We start from the raw sequence: 20,266 nt of genomic DNA on the forward strand, positions 1-20,266 counted from the left end.
ATTATGAATATGTGTCAGCTGCAGAGGTATATGGTCATATGTCTCAGCAACACACCTGATTGGCCAAGCAGGATCAGGACAGCTACACAATACAGCATAAAGCAAGACCATTCATTCTAGTTTGGTGCTTCTAGCCATCCTTTTGACTGCAGGTTGAGCTTTGTATGGCTGGAACACCTGCTTCTTGCACTTTTGGGCTTTGGAGTTCTATATGGACTTCAAATCTTTAGTCTGACCAGGGTAGCATCTGAGTCAGAAGACTAAAGCCTAAGTATTCTAGGTTAGCTATTTAGTTTTATTATTTTCTTCCCTGTTTTGCACTGCTTCTATATTTGTGTACTTTTGTACCTTTCTTTTAATAAATCTTGTTAATTATGCTCCTGTGATGTTATGGGGTTTGGGGGCTAAGCACAATACCTTGGTCTAAATTTGCTAAAGCTACCAAAGTAAATGTTTCTGGAACTCAACTTGCAAGTGTCCTTCCTTGCAGGGGTGAATTCTTGATTAACACCTGGTAGGGCTGGAGACCTGGGGCTTTTACACATGGTTTCTGTCCCCCCCCCCCATCAGTTCTGACCCCATACTGCTTCAGTTTATCCCTGATTTGCGCACACATTTTTGTGGCTTCAGGTTTCACTTTGGGTCCCCACCCCATTCATTTTAATAGGATGACAGCTAGTTTTAATATTATGGGAGAAGATAAAAAGTTTCTGTACACTATCTCTATAATATGCATAATCTTGTTGACTTCTATTATGTCACGCTGAGTTACCTTTTAAAAAAAACTTTAAAAGCTCCTGATATTTTAACTTTGCTTCATGGGGTAGATGCTGTAATTCAATAACCATTTTAGTTGTCCCTTTGTGTACTTTCCTGAGTTCAGCAACATCCATTTTGACATGAGGCATCTAGCTGTACACACTATTTCAAATATGGCCACACCAGGGACTAGCAGTTATATTCACAGTCTCTTTCTTGATTAATCCTAGCATGAAATTTGCCTTGTTAAAATCACTGCTGCATCTTGAGTTAGTGTTTTCACGAGCTGTCCACTACAACCCCAAGGTCTTTTTTCTTGGTCTGTCTTCACTATTTCAGACCCCCATCAGCAAAGAAATTAAATTAGGATTTTTGCCGTGACATGCATCGTTTTGTACTTACATTGAATTTCATCAGGTATTTTATTGTCCATTCGCCAGTTGGGAAAGCTCCTTTTGAAACTCCTCATACTTAGCTTTAATTTTCATCATCCTGAACAATTTGGTGTTATCTGCAAACTTGAACATGACTTCTTATTATGTTTGCTCAGAAGTCTTTTGTGAGGCATCTTGTCAAACACTTTTGGGAACTCCAAGAATGCGATGTCAGTTGAGTCAACCCTCCCTAAATACTAATTCACACTCTTAAAAAATTGTCAGGAAATCCACATGAATGAAAAGCCACAGAACATGGGTGGCTACACTGAGGAGAAGAAAGTGAGCAAAGTTGTCCCTCCTGCCCATGATACTTCCACTGGCAGATACTTCTGCTGACAGAAGAGGCAGAGAGGGATGATTTTGCTTAATATCCTTTACTCAGTGCAGCTGCCGCGTAGCAGGCATTTCATCCACACAAGTCCTCCAACCTTTTTCAAGGATCAAAACAACCACAAAGGCAACTTCCATTGACAGTGAAGAGGATCCACTTTACTGCTTTTAATGTGAATGTCTGCCTTCAGGTTTTTTTCTAACTGGTGAGCCTTTATTATCTTCTTGTTTTTCAACACATCTTATTTCAGTCCAGAGCACTTAAGTTTTGGCTCTTTAAAATATGTATTGGTGCTTTATTACATGTCCTGTGTTAGAAACAAAGGTATCTGGTGCCTACTCCCATACAAATTTGCCTAGGGTTGCCAACCTCCAGGTAATAGCTGGAGATCTCCTGCTATTACAACTGATCTCCAGCCGATAGAGATCAGTTCACCTGGAGAAAATGGCCACTTTGGCAACTGGACTCTATGGCATTGAAGTCCCTCCCCAAACCCCACCCTCCTCAGGCTCCGCCCCAAAAACCTCCCGCCGGTGGCAAAGAGGGACCTGACAACCCTAAATTTGCCTGACCCCTGTGGTTATCTTCTGGGGCCCTTCTTTGGTGCTGTAGCCATCTGAGGCTAGATAAGTGGCAACTTTGAGGAAGGGCCTCTTTGATCATGGCAGCAGAATTAGGGAATTCCATCCTTAAAGAGATTTCCTTTTTATGATCGTCTGTTCCTTTTTATCATACTCTTCCTGCCAGTGGGTGAAGACATCTTTGCTTCATTGGGCCTTCCCTCACCGATGTTCCTTCCTGTTAATTGTGTATATGTTTTGTTTAAATGGTGTTTTTTACATTGATTTTATATTATGTATTTCAAAAGCTAGTTTTAACGTTTTTGATTGTTCACCACCTTGGGGACCCTAAGCTTGGTGGAAAGGCAGCATACAAATGTTTTAAATAAAAAAATGTATGAGATGAAGTAGAGCCACACCAATGAGCAGCATTTCCCAGAGAAGTCTTCTTATTGAATATGGAGGATAACAATGAAAGTTATTCTAAGAGTTTAGATAAGATTTAGTTCATTTCTGGAGGGAATTATTGGAGTATTGAAATATAGGGCTGCAGAAGACATGTTGAGACTTGCTAAAAGAGATAGTACTGTGATCCCACATGAGCCCAGGGGATTAGGCTTAGATCAATAGAATGGCAATTATTTTTCTGTTTACTGCATGTGGGAAATCACTATTCAAAATTATCCTAGAGCAAATGTTTGTCCTCCTTTCGAACTACTTTGATTTAAAAAAAAATATATCATGTCATGTTTTGCGCAGACTGCACTATTGCTATCACGTAGCCTCTTTTGAGAAGATGTACAAAGTCTTGTGGGTGGAGGGCCTTCATCTAGAATAACTGTTTTGAGATTTCCTGTGCATATTGCTCTGGCCTACTTGCTGTGCAGTTACACTTGGCCTTTTATGTAAAATATACTCACAGCTTTTAAAATATTATAAATCTAAAGGTTATAATATACTGCTCTGCTAGTTATAATAAAAGGCCAAAATCACAATGGGCTGTTAGGACAAATAAAGCAGTCCTGCTTTTTATAAAGAAAGGAGTCCAGGTGTTACTGTGACAGAACTAAATGTAATTTTGTTCAGATGTTGCTGTCTGACAGATGTGAATTGTATATTTATATTTAATTAAGTGTGCTTCTATTACAAAAATGTCTCTCTCATCTCAGGCTTAACCTCTATTGCAACATTAAATCATGAATGACTGCCCTGTATGAAATTTCCCCAAAGGAAAAAAAATTACCTTAGATAAATGATGCTCCTAGATTTCTAAAATAAATGGGTTCAGTTTTTCCTGGCCAAAGAACTATTGTAATAAGAAAAGCAAAGGGCTATTTTGAAAATTGATCCTAAAAAGCTTATGAAGAGTATGTCTTCTGTTTGTGTGACCCAGTCACTTAAAAAAAAAAGACAGGAATGATACTACTCATGTAAAACTGGGAGATAAATGAATATGAAATATGTGAATAATATTGCACCTACAGTGGTTGAATGTTGCTTCACTAATGTTTTCTACAGTTGTTGAGTCCAGTCCTGTGCTGTTTTCTTTTAAGGCAGCTGAAAAGATAGAAAAGATCCTGGGAAACCCAACCTTTGATTTATACTGAATCAGATCATTCATATACCTATCAATATCTACTGTGGATTGTCAACAACTTTCCTGAGTCTCAGTTACAGGTCTTTTATATTGCTCATCTCCTGATTATTCAGTAGGAGCTGGCAGGACTGAATCTGGGACCTTCTTCCTTGAAAACATGTTGTATCACTGAAACTCCTCCTCTGAGTACATCTGCTACAGGTGTACTGAGAGAACAACCTTAAGTAGACCTATTTAGAAACTTGCTCAGGTATATTCAGTGGGGGCCAACCCCAGAAAATTGTTTCTAGGAGTGGGCTTCATAGAAACACCTAGTTGGCCACTGTGTGAACTAGGGGTATGTATGCAACTAAAGCTGAAGAAAACCCTGAAAAATACCTTTTCGGTGTGAGGGGTTACCAGTAAAAAACGGTGGCAGTTAAAAGGAGCCAAAAAAGCAGATCCCAAATAATGCCAATTTATTTCGAGGCCAATCTTGGAGGCAGCAGCAGATGGCGATCTAATTGCTGGGCCATTTTGGAGGCCACAGGCAGCACAGAACTGAATGCTGGACTCCACTGAGCCCAGCGTTTAGCTCTGCGCTGCATATTTTTCAGGTTCAGGTTTGTTAAACGCAAAAAATTTCGATTGTTCAGAAAAGCCAAATCCTTTATATTTGACTTTTTTGGATTTTCAAAATTTTTTGGGTTTAATAAACCTTATTTCCCCATGAAAAAAATGCTGCACAGCCCTAGTGTGAACAGACTGCTGGACTTGATGGACCTTGGTCTGATCCAGCATGGCTTTTCTTATGTTCTTACGATTATACTGTTAAGTAACTTTTTTCATTGTAGTCGCTTTTGTTTGAGCTTTCTAAATGCTCTTCTAATTTTTTAATGAAAGTGTGTATCAAATACATAATGCTTTACATATGAGACCAAAAACTATGCATGAAACAGAAGTAACTCTTTTTGTGTATGTGTATCAGTATACAATATCACAAACATAACCTATACGATGATCTTCTGAAGAGATTTTAATAGTGTTTATTGTTCTTGGACATTGTATATTGCAAGTTAAATATCTCAGTTGGTATCATTTTTTGTATGAATAAATACAGCTTTGGTACATGTAAAAAAAAAATCAAACAATATAACTTGGGTTGTCCTAAATCATGATTAAAACACTTCAAACACTGAAGAAGTAGATCTATTATAGTCCAATTTTCTAGTTGAGATATCTCTTGATTTAGGAACTTTATTGATTAAAAACAATAAACATTCAAATTGTTTCCTTAGAATTTCATTATTTTCCTATGAACTAGTTTGACTAGATTGAAAATAAAATTGGCTTAAATGCAAACATCTAGATACACGCATACATTGTCTGAAGAGGGGTCTTGGGTTTGTCCAGTAGGACAGAATCTTGTGTTGACAGATATAGCCAAAGTACTCACATCAAATGCCAAGTTCATTCAGATCTTGATACAGGGAAAAAAGATCAACATTTTGAGTCACAGTGTTCTGCCTTCAAGATAATTTATTATGAACTCATTTCTGTATTTATTGTATAAACAATTTCCGAGCCTGATTATCCATTAAAGCTGGGCTTTCACCTCTTCATTTTTGGACTTAAAGCTATATCAGAAATTCAGCCCCCTACAAATCATTTTATGATCCCATCAGGCCTGATTCCTTTAGCTTGTTTTACTTCCAAACTAAAAATATTATTGTTTCACTCCTCAGTGTGGAAATTTGGCTACCTCCATATTACATGCTTGCTGGAGTAGAAAACTGCCTAATCAGATAGGAAAACAGTGGGCGGTGAATAAATCAGGGTTTGCTGAGAATTTCAAAGTGTGAAACCGGGCAGACAACCACATATCTTAGGGGTCCTGCCTTTCTCCAGCTTCCCTGTAGAGAACTCACATGGCAAATATGGCCACCAGGTCCATCTGTATAAATATATGGGTACGTTATCTTGAATTAGCACTACAGCATTAGAAGGGAAAGGGGAGTTATGCTTTTATTTTTCATATTTCTTCAAATTTAATTCCAAAAAGTTTTCAGGATCAACTTTAACTTTTGTGAAATAATTTGTAATATTGTATGAAAACAAACTAGTCAATATTGCTTTGATCTGAACAAATGACCCTCACCCTTCCCTTTTATTTGTTTCCATTTTAAATGCATAAACAATTCCATCAATAGCTTATCCTGCAGGCCACAGAAACACCTTGAAAAATAGTTTCAGGTGGGTAGCCATGTTGGTTTGCAGTAGAAGAGCAGATTTCAAGTCCAGATATCTGACGAAGGGAGTATTGACTCTTGAAAGCTTATATCCTGGAAATCTTGCTGGTTTATAAGATGCTACTGGCCTCGAATCTTACCCAGAACAATAAAGATATGCTTCAGCATGTCATATGGAACTGTTGTACGTGTACAGTTGTACTTAAGATTGTCTTGGTCCTTTTACGAGATATAGGTCAGTAATTGGACCATCACTATCTTATTTGGACCCTTCTTACATTGTGCAAGTTGCAGTACATGCAGCACAGATCTTCCCACATTTCACAAGTGACACAAGAAACAACTGTATTGCAGTGGCTTCCATGTTTCCAGTGTAATGTAAGAAGGGGCTTTCAGTTGTTAGGCTTACTTAAAAAAAAAAACGACAAATGGGTGCCCTTTTTCAGCTGCTGTTCCTTTGCTGTGTGTGTTTGGCAACACAGCTGAAATAAAGATTCATGTTGTAGTGGTGACAGGAGTTGTTGTTACACAAGATGTAAAGTTTCCCTTGGATTTCATGTCACGGTTTTTTCTCATTATTTAAACAAAAACTACATTCAAGGGCTGCAGGTACCAAGCAATAAAGATTTTCCCTGGTGCTGACAAACCCAGAAACCACAAGCTGAGGTGCATACATGCTGCAAGACATATTGTTGTAATGTGCGTTTCACAAGCTTATTTTGCTGTTGCCCATTTTTTTCTATCTCAGGCACACATGAAGGGTATCAGCTCTGTTTTTAACATTAATCCCTTGTTGTGATACTGGTTGGAAGAGGTTTTTGTTGCTTATATAAGCATTAATTCATCTTATAGTAGTAGTTTTAAGAACAGATGTGATTTGTAACTTGCTTCCTGAATTCATTGGTTTTTAATCGTTTAACTATCAAAATAATTGGCACCCAGTTCCCCTTAAATTGTTCCTTGAATACCAACTTGAGTTGTTCCAGGAACACACAACACAGCAAGGGATGACAACCTGAGTGGAAACCATCTTCTTCAAACAGACATGTCTTGCACGGATGTTATCCCATACATGCCAAAGGGTGCCTTCAACACCCAGCCTTCAAGGATGTTAAAGTCCTGCCAAACAGATGGATCTATAAAATGTGGCATTCTCAATCTCCTGTCTGAATGGTACCAGATCTAGACAGCTCCCTAGCAAATATTCATCTATGACAATATCAAAACTCTATCCACTGGTCTTTGGGATCAAACATCTCTTAGTGCCCGTAGCCCATAGGGATCTCTGGATTGGGGCCAGAGTTGTTAACGGAAGCATAATATGAAACTCTTCAAGGATTAAAATATTGTGAGGAGGTTTGTTAGCAGGCATGAAATACACCATTTATTAAAAGTGTAGTTCTACCCACTTCTAAGCTAAGCCAAAACTTAGAACTCTGTGTGTTGCGCTCCTCATATTGGGAACCTAAATGTGATATATTTTTACAAAGTTATTTCAATATTTATTTTAAAAACAAACTAAGTGGGTCAGATTTAGGTGTGGTCCTTAGATGAACCACTAATTTTTTGCAGCTCTAGGACTGTGGTTCTATGTTATTAAAATTAATTTAGTAGACACATTTTGAATTTTCTCAAAGCATTAAGACTCTAAAATATTGTCGAAGGCTTTCATGGTCAGAGTTCATTGGTTCTTGTAGGTTATCCGGGCTGTGTGACTGTGGTCTTGGTATTTTCTTTCCTGACGTTTTGCCAGGAGCTGTGGCAGGCATCTTCAGAGGAGTAACACCGAAGGACACTGTCCTTCGGTGTTACTCCTCTGAAGATGCCTGCCACAGCTCCTGGCAAAACGTCAGGAAAGAAAATAACAAGACCACGGTCACACAGCCCGGATAACCTACAAGAAACATTAAGACTCTCTTGCTTGAGGAATGATGGAAGCAGAGCTAGCATGAAAGATGAATTTTTTCTCACTCTTAGGGGGCCTTTTGGAGCTTGAAGATATGTACCAGCAGTCTTGAGAAGTTCACATGTGAATGGTTGTGTTATATTTGGCTTTTGAAGAGTAAAAGTAAAGTAAATATTCAGTCCAAGCTATTTCACATCTTTTTTGTCATCAGATACAAATGTGCATCATTACAAAGATTTTATTTTTTACCAAAAGAAAGATAATGCAACACTACTAAGATTCTCAGTGGGAAAGCAGTGAATTTCTGTACTTTTACTATTTTTTGAGCAAAATGTTTTTTGATAATTCAACTGTTCAGTTGAAGCACAACGTAAAGAATGTATAATCCCCAGAAGCAATATTTTGAGATTTTATAGGACCCATTTTGAATTACTCAATGATAAGATTCTGTTCTTCACATTTAACAAATGGGCTGTTTTGGGAGGAGTGTCATTACTAGAATGTTTCTTTTTCCTTTTGAGTTTGTGAACTATAGCATGGCTGGCACTGAATTGAACTGAAAATGTAAGATGGGTGGCATTCCTTGTATGAATAGGGACTTTGTTGAAGGAGTATTATATTTCCATAAGTTCCTATCTTTGCTTGTCTTATACAAAATCTTATATAAAAATTCTGCTTAGAATAATTCATTGCTATTAAACCTGAGTCCGACTCCTTAACTTTAACTTTCTCCCATTGCATCCTCTGCTTTCTTTTTTTAATTGTGTTTTCATTAATTTTTAATAAGATTTTTTTCCTCCTAAAGTTACTGGCCATCTTGGCCCTTCCCAGTTCTTTCTCAACACTCCAGTCACCACAGAGTACATCATGGTAAGTTATACTGTTATATTCAGTTGCATTTGTGATATTTTCCTCTGATGTGATTTATTATGGAGAAGTAGGACAGCAGAGCCAAGTTCCTTGGCTCCACCATCAACCAAAAGGGAGACTGCAGCCAAGAAATCAGAAGGAGATTGAGACTGGGAAGGGCAGCCATGAAGGAGCTAGAAAAGATTTTGAAGTGTAAGGATGTGTCACTGGCCACCAAGACTAGATTAATTCATGCCATCATATTCCCTATTACTATGTATGGGTGTGAAAGCTGTACAGTAAAGAAAGCTTTTAGGAAGAAAATAGATTTTTTTTAAATGTGGTGTTGGAGGAGAGTGTTACGGATACCGTGGACTGCCAAAAAAAACAAATCAGTGGGGATCAAATCAAGCCTGAACTGACCCTAGAAGCTAAAATGACTAAATTGAGGCTATTGTATTTTGGTCACGTCATGAGACGACAAGAGTCACTGGAGAAGACAGTCATGCTAGGAAAAGTTGAGGGCAGCAGGAAAAGAGGAAGATCCAACAAGAGATGGGTTGACTCAATAAAGGAAGCCACAGCCTTCAATTTGCAAGATCTGAGCAAGGCTGTCAAAGATAGGACATTTTGGAGGACTTTCATTCATAGGGTTGCCATGAGTCGGAAGCGACTTGACGGCACTTAACACACACACACAGGACAGCAGATGGTCCAGGCTAGTCTGTTTTTGTTAGATCTTGGAAGCTAAGCAGGGTTGGCCTTGGTTAGTATTAGGGGGAGCGACTGTCAAGGGAAGTCCAGGGTCACTAAGCAGAGGCAGGCAAAGGCAAACCACCTCTGAACATCTCTTGTCTTGAAAACTCCAAGGGGCTGCAACTTGACAGCACTTTCCACTGTCAGGATAGTAGAAGAAGCTGGTGCACTTTCTGTAATGAAGAATTTCTTAATTCTCAATTGCTGTCTCTACACAATTTTTTGGTGAATCTATTTTTAAGGTATCATGGGGAGGTTACTCGTCTACATTTCCGCCATAATTGAATCCCCCTCTTTCCCAATCCTTTGATTGGGATTTATTTATTTAATTCATTAACTGCCCACCTTTCTTGCTGAAACTCGAGGCGGATTACTAAATTTTGGAACAATTTGGAGCATTTCATAACAGCTATTTGTAACGAAGCCCAGAGAACTGTTGTTAGGCAGAAGAGAGACAAGGGCTGCTGTACCTTTGCCAGTCTATAGAAAGATCTGTAGAACTGTTGCCATGATAGTCACTGAGTAGGGTTGCCAGGTGCCCGCTGGTGGCGGGCAAACCCCTGGCAATTTACCCCTCTGCCCGCCGACCACCTGAGGGTCGGCAAACGTGCAGGCACGCGTGCATACCGCACACGTCACTTCCGGTTTAGAACCGGACGTTCCAACTCACGAGGGGCCTTACACTTCTTAGTTTGAGTGGTAAAGGGCCACTTTACCTCTCAAACTAAGAGGTAAAGGCCCTTTGCGAGGTGGCACTTCCAGTTCCAAACCGGAAGTGATGCGCGTGCGTCTGCGAGCGGGCACACGCGCACTTTCCGACAACAGCTTCCCGCCGGAGGAGAGGAGGGACCTGGCAGCCCTATCACTGAGGTTATTGTGGTAATCTTCGCTTGGATGCCGTGGCTCTATGTTGCTAGCAGAGGTGCTTTCCTCCAGCAGAAGCAGCATTCCCTTGTCACAAGAGCTACAGCACCCATCAAAAAAGTGCTATAGCGAAGTATTATTATCTTCTGAAAGATTCAATATATTCTCCAAAGTCAGTGAAGATTCCCCCACGCCTAACTTTTTTCTATATAGGCCAAAATCCATACTGCATTGGCCAAAATGACAGTGGCATGCCGATGATCTGGAACAGAAATGTTGGTAAGTGTAGTTAAATGCTTTCCCTCAAAATAGTTATTGTGTACAACAATTTTATTTTCAACCCCCCTTCATCTAGGGACATTTGTTGCAGTATATAATAAAAGTTATGCAGGGCTTTGCATCCCCAATAAATCATTTTGAACTCTTAAAAATCCAGGTATTCCTTTAAAAAAATATCTGTTCTGATAAGATATTTATATGCTTTGGTATAAAACATGGTGAAGTGGATTAAATTATACTTACTTGCATGTTGCTTCTGTTGATTTTGTGTGGTTGTGTTTGGTTCATTGCCAAAGATAAGAATTAACTCATTTTAGGCAGCTTCTAGAAATAATATTGTGGATCCTCAAGGTTTGCTTTTTTTCCTCACTAACAGAACAAAGTGTCATTGTATGAAGTTAGATATTGGCCCTTTCAATAAAATATAATATTAAAGCTCTGATTAGAGGCAAACCTTTTTATGCTATCATTGCAATCTAACCCACCGATCTGCTGAAATTTATCCCATAACCAATATATCATACTTTACCAATGAGGCTGTGAATGTGTTTCATTGCGAGTGAAGTCATTGCTACTGCTAGTTTATAATTCACTTAAAAGGCATCATAAGGAAAGAAAAGTAAATATATATCCAAGTCTTCTGCAGATCAAGTAAGTTCCTTCTCTGGAGGTTTTTATGAAAAGGTTAGATGGCCATCTGTCAGCAATGCTGATTCTGTGATCTTAGGCATATGATGAGAGGGAGGGCATCTTGGCCATCTTCTGGACATGGACTCGGGGTCGCCGGGGGTGTAGGGGGGAGGTGTTGTGGGTTTCCTGCATTGTGCAGGGGGTTGGACTAGATAACCCTGGTTGTCCCTTCCAACTTGATGATTCTATGATTCTATAAGTTTGCAAAAGGTTTTGTTTTTTTTTGGTGCTTCCTTTTCCTCTGCAGCTCCCAGTGTCTCCCTCAAAAGCCTCTGCTATAGGTTAGGAGCCTCTCCTAAACAATTTGCAGTGCTCCACTGCGATTACAGCTAAAAGGTTGGATTGCAAAGATAACCCTGGAGGATGAGCTATGGCTCAGTAGTAGAGCATCTGTTTTGTATGCACAAGTTCCCAGCTTCAATTGCCAACATCTCTAGGTGTAAGGTCTGAATGAAACTTCTGTCTGACAGAAAATAGCCAATACAACATTGATGACAAATAATTGAAGTATTTAAATCACCAAAGTTAAAAAAGTGGTGAAAGCAATCAAAAAATACTTTCTTTTATTTCATTATATATAGATCACAGGAAAAGAGGTTCCATTCAAAATCTTTTCTGTCTATTCAGCTGTTCGTTTTCCCTTAATCTAGGAAAATTATGCTGATTTTGCTTACTACCAAATATTCAAATAAAATTCTCCTTTATATTCTGCTTTTGTGTAGTTGAAAAACATCCCAGAATAGTGCAGACTGGGTCTCTTACTGTTAAACTGGCTGCATAAAATTGAAAACTATGTACGTCCGTGATTAACTTTGTTTTTAATGCTAAGCTGTTCCAAGGGCAAAGACATCTCTTAATAGCAAGACAGTTATACCTATGATGATCCCTAGCACTATTTTTTTTCATCTTCTGGGTTTTTTGTTAGTTTCATAACTACTATAAACTCTTCAGCTCCTGTAATGGTATACAAGTCTTAATTCTGGTTGAACAAGAGGAATTCTGCAGCATGTGAAATCTTCAGAGTCCATGGAAGGTTGTAACTGTTTAGGATTGTACTGTCAAAGTGTAAATCCATTAACACCGAGTTTTCCTCCCTAAAATCTACTTGAATCCCACCAGAAAGCCATTTCAAATTTCACCACTATGAATGCACAAAATACAAAGCCAGTGAGAGACTTATTCTGTGTTGGGAGCTAGTATTGCAAGAGAATGGAAAGACTGAAGGAGGCATAAAATCCACATTTCAGAATCCAGATCCTAGGAAAGATACAAAAAGTAGACCTAGACAGAAGGCTGAGTTCCAGGAGCTTTCTAAAAATCCAGAAGGAATGATCATAAGAAGAAAGCATGTATGTGAATAATACAACTTGGCATATACCTTCAATATCAATTTTCTACTACACTGAATTATGAGATGCCCATAGACACAACTGGAACTTTTCGCTTGGCTATGTCACAACTGTGGCATGGCTCCATTAATAGTGAAAACTGTTTTGCTCATTTGAAGACATGTGTTCCACTCCATAATGGCTATAATGCACTTGAGGTTGTACACAATTTTACATTTCTCAGGTTATTTCAGTTGCTCAGACTTTGGTTTCATACTTGCAAGAACATTGAGTTTCTTTTCATGCATTAAGTTTCTCTACTCAGTATGGAATGTTTTCCTTGGAGTAGATAAGGAACAACAAAAGGAAAGCTTCTGATAGGAAGGCATGTTCTTAGATGATATTTTACAAATAAGTTTAAACTGAACCTCATGGCAAGAGCTTGATTGATTTCCATAGGATTTGGATCCCACTCAGAATTGTATTATTGGAAAATGCCATGGACCTAGGAAAAAGAAGTTTGGTGTTGCAGTTCTGCTGCCTTTTAACCACATTTTAGCACTCGCTCTGACCAGTTTTGCTGGTTCCTGAATTCATTTCAGTTCCTACGACACTTATAATACTGATGCAGTAAGTGTCAGTTGGTCAGCTTACAAGTCTCCCAGCAACTTTCTGACATCCCATATATTTGAGCAAATCTACATACTCTTGTTTTTCATTTGAGCCTTTCCTTTATCTAACTCTAATGCTAGTAAATTCCCTAAACATCATATCCACATTACTGGGATTAAGGGACTAGAATTATTATTTGGGTACTTTGTAAAGTAAAAGCAATGGCAAGTGAGCAGGGATGATTATGAATTTCAATACCAAATTTGATCTGTCGACTCACTGACATGACACTTCAGAACAGATCTGGTTATACTGGTTTCTTTGCTCATTTCCCCATTTACAAAATGATTATTTAATGGGTGTATCAGGCTTTGACTTTCTTACATCATCCAGAATTATGAACCTCTGTATGCCTCCCCTACTCCTGCCAAATACTATCCCACACATGCCTATGGGTTAGAATTTTACCCCCCCAGCCTATGGAGTGTTTTTGTCCATGCAAGTATAAAGTGCTTTTGATGTTGGTGTTTTTTTAAAAAATGTGCCAGTATAAAGTGCACTGATTTCCACCAATTCCCCTCAGGACTTAGGACGTCCCCCTCCCAAATGGTGCTGGTACTCCGTATTGGTGAGTATAAAGGTAAAGGTCCCCTGTGCAAACACCAGGTCATTCCTGATCCATGGGGTGACGTCACATTCCAACGTTTACTAGGCAGACTTTGTTTACGGGATGGTTTGCCAGCTCCTTCCCCTACACTTTACCCCCAGCAAGCTGGGTACTCATTTTACCGACCTTGGAAGGATGGAAGGCTGAGTCAACCTTGAGCCAGCTACCTGAAACCAACTTCCATTGGGATCGAACTCAGGTCGTGAGCAGAGCTTGGACTGCAGTACTGCAGCTTACCACTCTGCGCCATGGGGCTCATTGGTGAGTACCACCACAAAAAAAGCTGTGCAAGTATATATGGTGCATGTGTACAGTTTAACTTGGCTGGAGGTCAACCACGGTTCATTGTTGGATGCCTTTTCCTACACTGCCTACCCTCCCCACCCTCATGGATTTTTTTTGTCTTCTGCTCCTTTAAGAGATTGTATAAAAATTTATTTGTACTAACTCTGTGTTTGGGAAAGGAAGGTGGCATGATGTAGCCTGACTTTCCTCAGTTGTTTAGTCCCATCCTCTCAATCTGGAACCCAGCTCTAAATTTCTTGCACCCACCTTAATCAGCCTTGACCTGGGTTCAGTGGCAGAGAAAATTATTTTCTTCTAGTTGATGTAGACCTGCAGATCACCCAGATGGTTTCATTGTTTGCATTGGCCTCTACAAAAATTAAAACCAAAACCATGCTTGAGGCCTGATTTGTTGCAGCTTGATTGGTATTTGGCGGGCAGAGTATTTTCATTTTGTTCCCTATTAACTTTTACCTAATCTTTTTGTTGTTGTTGTTGTTTTCTGTTTTTGTTAGCCTTTGTATTTTATATATTCTTAATTTCACATCAGACTGTAATGGCCTTTGGCTATATGCAATAAAATTTTACTGCTACTTACTAAAGCTATTGATGTAATAGGGCAGGAGATGAAGTTATCCTCCTGATTAAGTGTTTGTTTGGATATAGGGCAGGTCCATATAGTAACGGAGGTCTGTGAGTGGAAACAAATGCCAAGTTACTGTTCATCTAATATTGTTGTTCATCAAGGCCTAGGTATGTGATATCCCAGAGAGTCGATGAAAGGACCTCCCTTAGGAATCAGGCTGTTTCTTCTTGTGATCACTTTTTATTGCATGTAGCCCTAATTGTGATTCTCTGGTTTGATACAAGATGGATTCTCCTGTACTCTGGCTGCTTAAGGCCCTGGACCTGGGCAGCTCTAAGCAGCAGGGGGGTCTTGGATTACTATCCCATCTCAGATGCTCTCAATTAAGGAGAAGTTTAGAATGCTAGTTGGCAGACTCTCATTCTCCAGCATCTTGTATACATATTTGTGCCCAAATTATAAAGTGTGCATCAAAATACAACTGTCAGCAAAATCCATCACCAGGCATAAACATTCAAAATCCATAGTATCTGGCAAGCAAGATGGGATCACGATAGGGTTGTTTACAAGAAATCATGGCTCATCTGCTACCGCAAGTATGAGTTATAAGAAGGATAAAAACAAGCAAACAAAAAAAGCTTAATCAGAATAAAGGTGATAGCTCCTCACATTGAAGCAGTTTTTGCCTAGGGAGCCTTTGGTCACAATAAAAACAGACCCTCCTTGGCACCCTCTTTGCCACAGTGAGAAGGTGGGGGTGGCAAGAGCAAAGTTTATGACAGATTTCAGTTCCAATATTCATGTTACAATCCTATTCATGTTACAATCCTTATCAACCAAACAGGACATCTGTCAAGACTGGGCATAGAGAGGCAATTAAAGCAGGAATATTTGCACTGCAGAGATCTCTGTGGTAGATTTTATTTTACACATGGCCATTCCTCTTACACAACCAAATCATGCAGAATTACGGAAGTATGTGCCCCAACTAACCAACTTTCTGCACAAAATAGACATGTTTTGATTCAATTACATGACTAAGGCATGATCAATGTGTCCCAATAAGATTGTTGATTTACAACCAAAGTAATATTTCTTCCCTGCTGCCATTATAGATCTTATACTAAATGTATAATATTTAGAATACTGACTGAAATTGCTGACTTTTTTTGTTCCTTTTTTAGAGCACTACCTAGAAAATTAGTGGTTTAGTCGCCAAGGGTCACTTTGTGGTCCCTACTATAATTTTAGAATACAAGTGAAGGAACCATCTCCATTATAGGAACCATAAATAGGAAGCCATGATAGGTAGTAAAACATATTTATATAACAGGGCCAGTAGTATTAAAGTTGCTTCTTCTTGCATTAACATTATATAAATATGATGTTTATCACTGTATTTATATGACTTAAATGCATGTTGTTTCACATTACTATGTGAAATTCAGCTTCTCTAGATAGTTTGAGCTGCCTGCTCCTCTACCTTGGCCCTCTCATTTGGCCATCAATTCTAACTAGTAGCAACACTCAGCTGGGGATTCTGCAAATTTCACTGTGAATATGTTTGACGGTTGAACTTGCTATGTTCAAATATCATGAACACCTGCCAAAGGTTTGCATCAGGATTTTGCAAAACTGTGCATGTGCAAAGATGCCGCCAATTCCAACCAGTCAGCAGCCATTACCATCATGAAGAATATAACACAAATAAACATGAAAAAGGTCCAAGGATGTATACAATATGAAACAAACAGGCAACTAGAAGTCCAAAAATACAGCTGACTGTGAATGTATTTTTTGGACTTCTAGGTGCCTTTTTGTTTCATATTGTATATATCCTTGGACCTTTTTCATGTTTATTTGTGTTATATTGTATACTTTGTACACATGAACACACATGAAGCTGCCTTATACCGAATCAGACCCTTGGTCCATCAAAGTCAGTATTGTCTACTCAGACCGGCAGCGGCTCTCCAGGGTCTCAGGCAGAGGTCTTTCCCATCACCTGCTCGCCTAGTCCCTTTAACTGGAGATGCCGGGGATTGAACCTGGGGCTTTCTGCATGCCAAGCAGATGCTCTACCACTGAGCCACAGCCCCTCCCCAACCTGCCAACCCTGTATTTTGTGCTTGCAATTGTTATACTTGGTGTTTTTTGTGGATAGATACATAACTGTCGTTTAAATTTGTAGTTCAAATAGTCATTTGATTTTGAGCTTTTTGCTGGTTGTTCTCCTGTCATTTCCTTATTCAGCATAAGGTGTTCTTAGTTGTGCTGTCTAGTTTGGGAGGTTGTGTCACTGTATTCCTTTGTAACATCGATGAACACTTCAACTGATCATTGAAAAATTGACTCCCTGTTTGCAATCAGTGACAGGATATAAGCCAAACTGGTTGGCTATGACAAGATATATACAAACATCTGGTATAAACTGGAATCCTGATATGTGGATGATAAATTGCATGTATGACCCATTCACACACGCACACACATTGGTTTAGTTTAGTGGATACGATGATTTTGTGCAGGGAAGTCCATTGTTCATGTTTGCTTGCATATGTGGAATAAGGAGAGCCTTTTCCACTTGCTGAGACAAAAGAGGGTAGGCGGTTCTGAGGCTGGCCCCTATATGGTCTTTCCTTGGGGTGCCCCCAATAGCATGCGTAAGGCACCAAGCCGCAGCCAAACCCTGGAATGGTCTTGGCAGCCTCTGTACGTCCAGCCGCAATAATGTGATAATAATACTGACTAAACTAGCAGGATTGTTGTAAATTAAGAAATATATACTGAAGCTATAGCTGTAACCAAGATGTACTGACAACTTTCATTTTTTTAATAAATTTTTATTGATTTTTATAACACAAAACAAAAAACAAATACAATAAAAATAATATAAAAAGAAAATAAAAGAAAATACAAAAGAGCATCTGTATATTCTTATGAATATATTTGTAATTACAAAGTTATAAAGACCAAAAAGATACCCCTTCTACCCTCCACCCACCTTAGAAATGTCACTAATTTAATTAGTGAGTTATAGAAACTAGTCTTAGTATCTTTATAATTTACTGTTAATAGATATTTTTAAAACTGTTAGACACTTCTTCGGAAGTCGGGTGATGGGTTACTGACAACTTTCAGACTTGCATATTCAGTGTAACTGTATTTCAACTGTTAAGCATCGAGGTAGTGGCTTGGATCACCCTCCCCATGTTTCTCTTGTGGAACAGCATTTTGGAAGGCATTATGAAGTGAACTTTGGTTTGCAAACAGTATGCTTTAAGGAAGAAGTGCTTCTTGGACTTTTTGCATATGTATTTGTCAATTTCTTTGGATTTTCACCAACTATATATGTTTATAATTGACTAAGTGAGATAAATGGTTTAAAGATATTTATACACAGCATTACTAGGGTGTTGACCTATACTGACTTTGTGCATTGAAAAGGCATCAAGGCAGTTTGCCACAATAAAAATATCACAATGGTAATAATTTTAAGAAAGGTAAAATATAACAGCAGAACCCTGAAACATAACCAGCAGTACAGTTAACTTGCGGGGGGGGGGGAGATTCAGAGACCTGTCTTGATGAAGAAAGAGGTTGCAGAGAAAGAGAAGAGAATGCTCTGTAGCAGGAAACAGAAAGTGGAGGTGGAGGGAAGAAGCATACTGTGGGGGCTCAGGCTGGGAAAGGGGAGATAAATCGACTGGGTTAAAATGAAAATATTGATTCAAATGCAGCTAGAGGATTAAAAAGTTGTTAGAACCTGTCAATGACATCACCGTAGTGGCGTGGCCTTCTTGACTTAATGTGAATGTATACATGAGGTGCAGGGTAAATGTGATCTGTGTACCCTGGCTATAGACCATCAGGACATTGGTCTTCAAAAAAAGATTGCTTGAGATTCATTCTCCGATCCCAGCCTCGACCTATCTCCGCTAACATTTTAATGGCAGAAATAGTTTTTAATACTGCTACTGTTGCTCCTAGCATGGCTGTAAAATATGCCTGTGCATGCGGGTGCTAACACGAATAGTAATTTTGTCGCCATACTCTATTTGATTAATCTCTGTTAAGAAATTCAGATACTGAATCACAGCATCATAATTAAACTGGGATATGTTCTCCTGGAATTTAATGCTCACTCTTAAGTGTTCCACTAATCCTAGGTTACTGTACCGAAACACTGAGAAGCAAAGGGATACATGTGAGATCCTTTTAGAATTGTGATAAAGTATCATGCTACTTGACTTTTTATTTTATTTATTTTTCCTTTATTTTATTTCCCCCCCTCTTAACCAGATAATGTTTTCAGTTGCTGCTACACTTGAAAGCACTAAGACTGGAAAATACAAAAATGTCATGCTATTGAGGGGGAGGGGGAAGGGCAGGGATGTGATTTGATATTTATTTAGAAAACAGCTCTATCCTTTCGGTTAAGGTCATTAAGCGTTCAAATAATTTCAAGAGGGGAAACAATAATAACACTGAAAGAATTATTTTCAAGACTAACATTGTGTGAATAAGGATTTGTGGGGGGATCCAATTTTTGTAACCCTCAGCCTTGAAACATTATGACATTACAAGAGAATGGAGAATCTGCAGTGGATTTTTAGTTGTAAAGTTCAAAGTATCAAACTACTCTAAAAGCAGACAGTAACATAGTAATATAATTGAGAGTGAAAGTTCAGACTGACTCACTGACATGTTTAGAACACAATATCCCTTTGGAGAGTTATCATAAAGAAGTAATTTGTCTGCTTGTTGGTTTAACAGACATTATCACAGGTAACTGCTCCTGAGAGCTGACTACATTATCCTGACACTGACCTCCTTTGGTTTCCTCATGGACCAAAAGTAAGTAATTGAGCATCTACTTTATGTGTTCCTTCTGTAGAAATATCTCGAGTGCCAGAATTGTTCCCTACAATATTGAAATCGTTTGGAGAACAAATGGCAAGAATTATACTTTTTAAATATACATATCTATCAGAAAGGGTCCATCTGCATACTCCTTTTAAAGCTCATGAACTATGAAAACATGTGGCGTTGAATTAGAAATCTTGAGAATCATTGTAATGTTACACAAATGTCAACAGAGTTGAAGGAGTAAATTTTACATCACTATGGATTGTTGTTTTCTGTTTGAAGATGAAGCACAGTTTTTCCTTGCTATGAAGTTCTTAGGGAGTTCAGGAGCAAAATAAAGACAATCTTTTACCAGTAGTAGAAGATTCATTGTTAGCTCACCAAGATGAGAGGAAGGTGAAGCTACTTAACCAGAGTTTAAGGAAGAGGCTATGACTAAATGGTGAAACACATGCTTTGCATGCAGAAGGTTCCATAATCCATAACCTTCTCAGAAGAGGGCTTCTTAATGGTGCAGCATCAGAAATATGCTGTTGCAAAGAGACTAACTGGTATGTTGTGTCCCAAAATGCAGTAATTCCTACAGAAACCAGTTTTTCAGTAATACAGACAGTCTGAAGATGTCACCACATTTTTCTCACTTAGATATTATTTAGAACTGTT

The sequence above is a fragment of the Euleptes europaea genome, chromosome 11 (assembly GCF_029931775.1).
Source record: "Euleptes europaea isolate rEulEur1 chromosome 11, rEulEur1.hap1, whole genome shotgun sequence".
In the NCBI taxonomy this organism is placed as follows: domain Eukaryota; kingdom Metazoa; phylum Chordata; class Lepidosauria; order Squamata; family Sphaerodactylidae; genus Euleptes; species Euleptes europaea.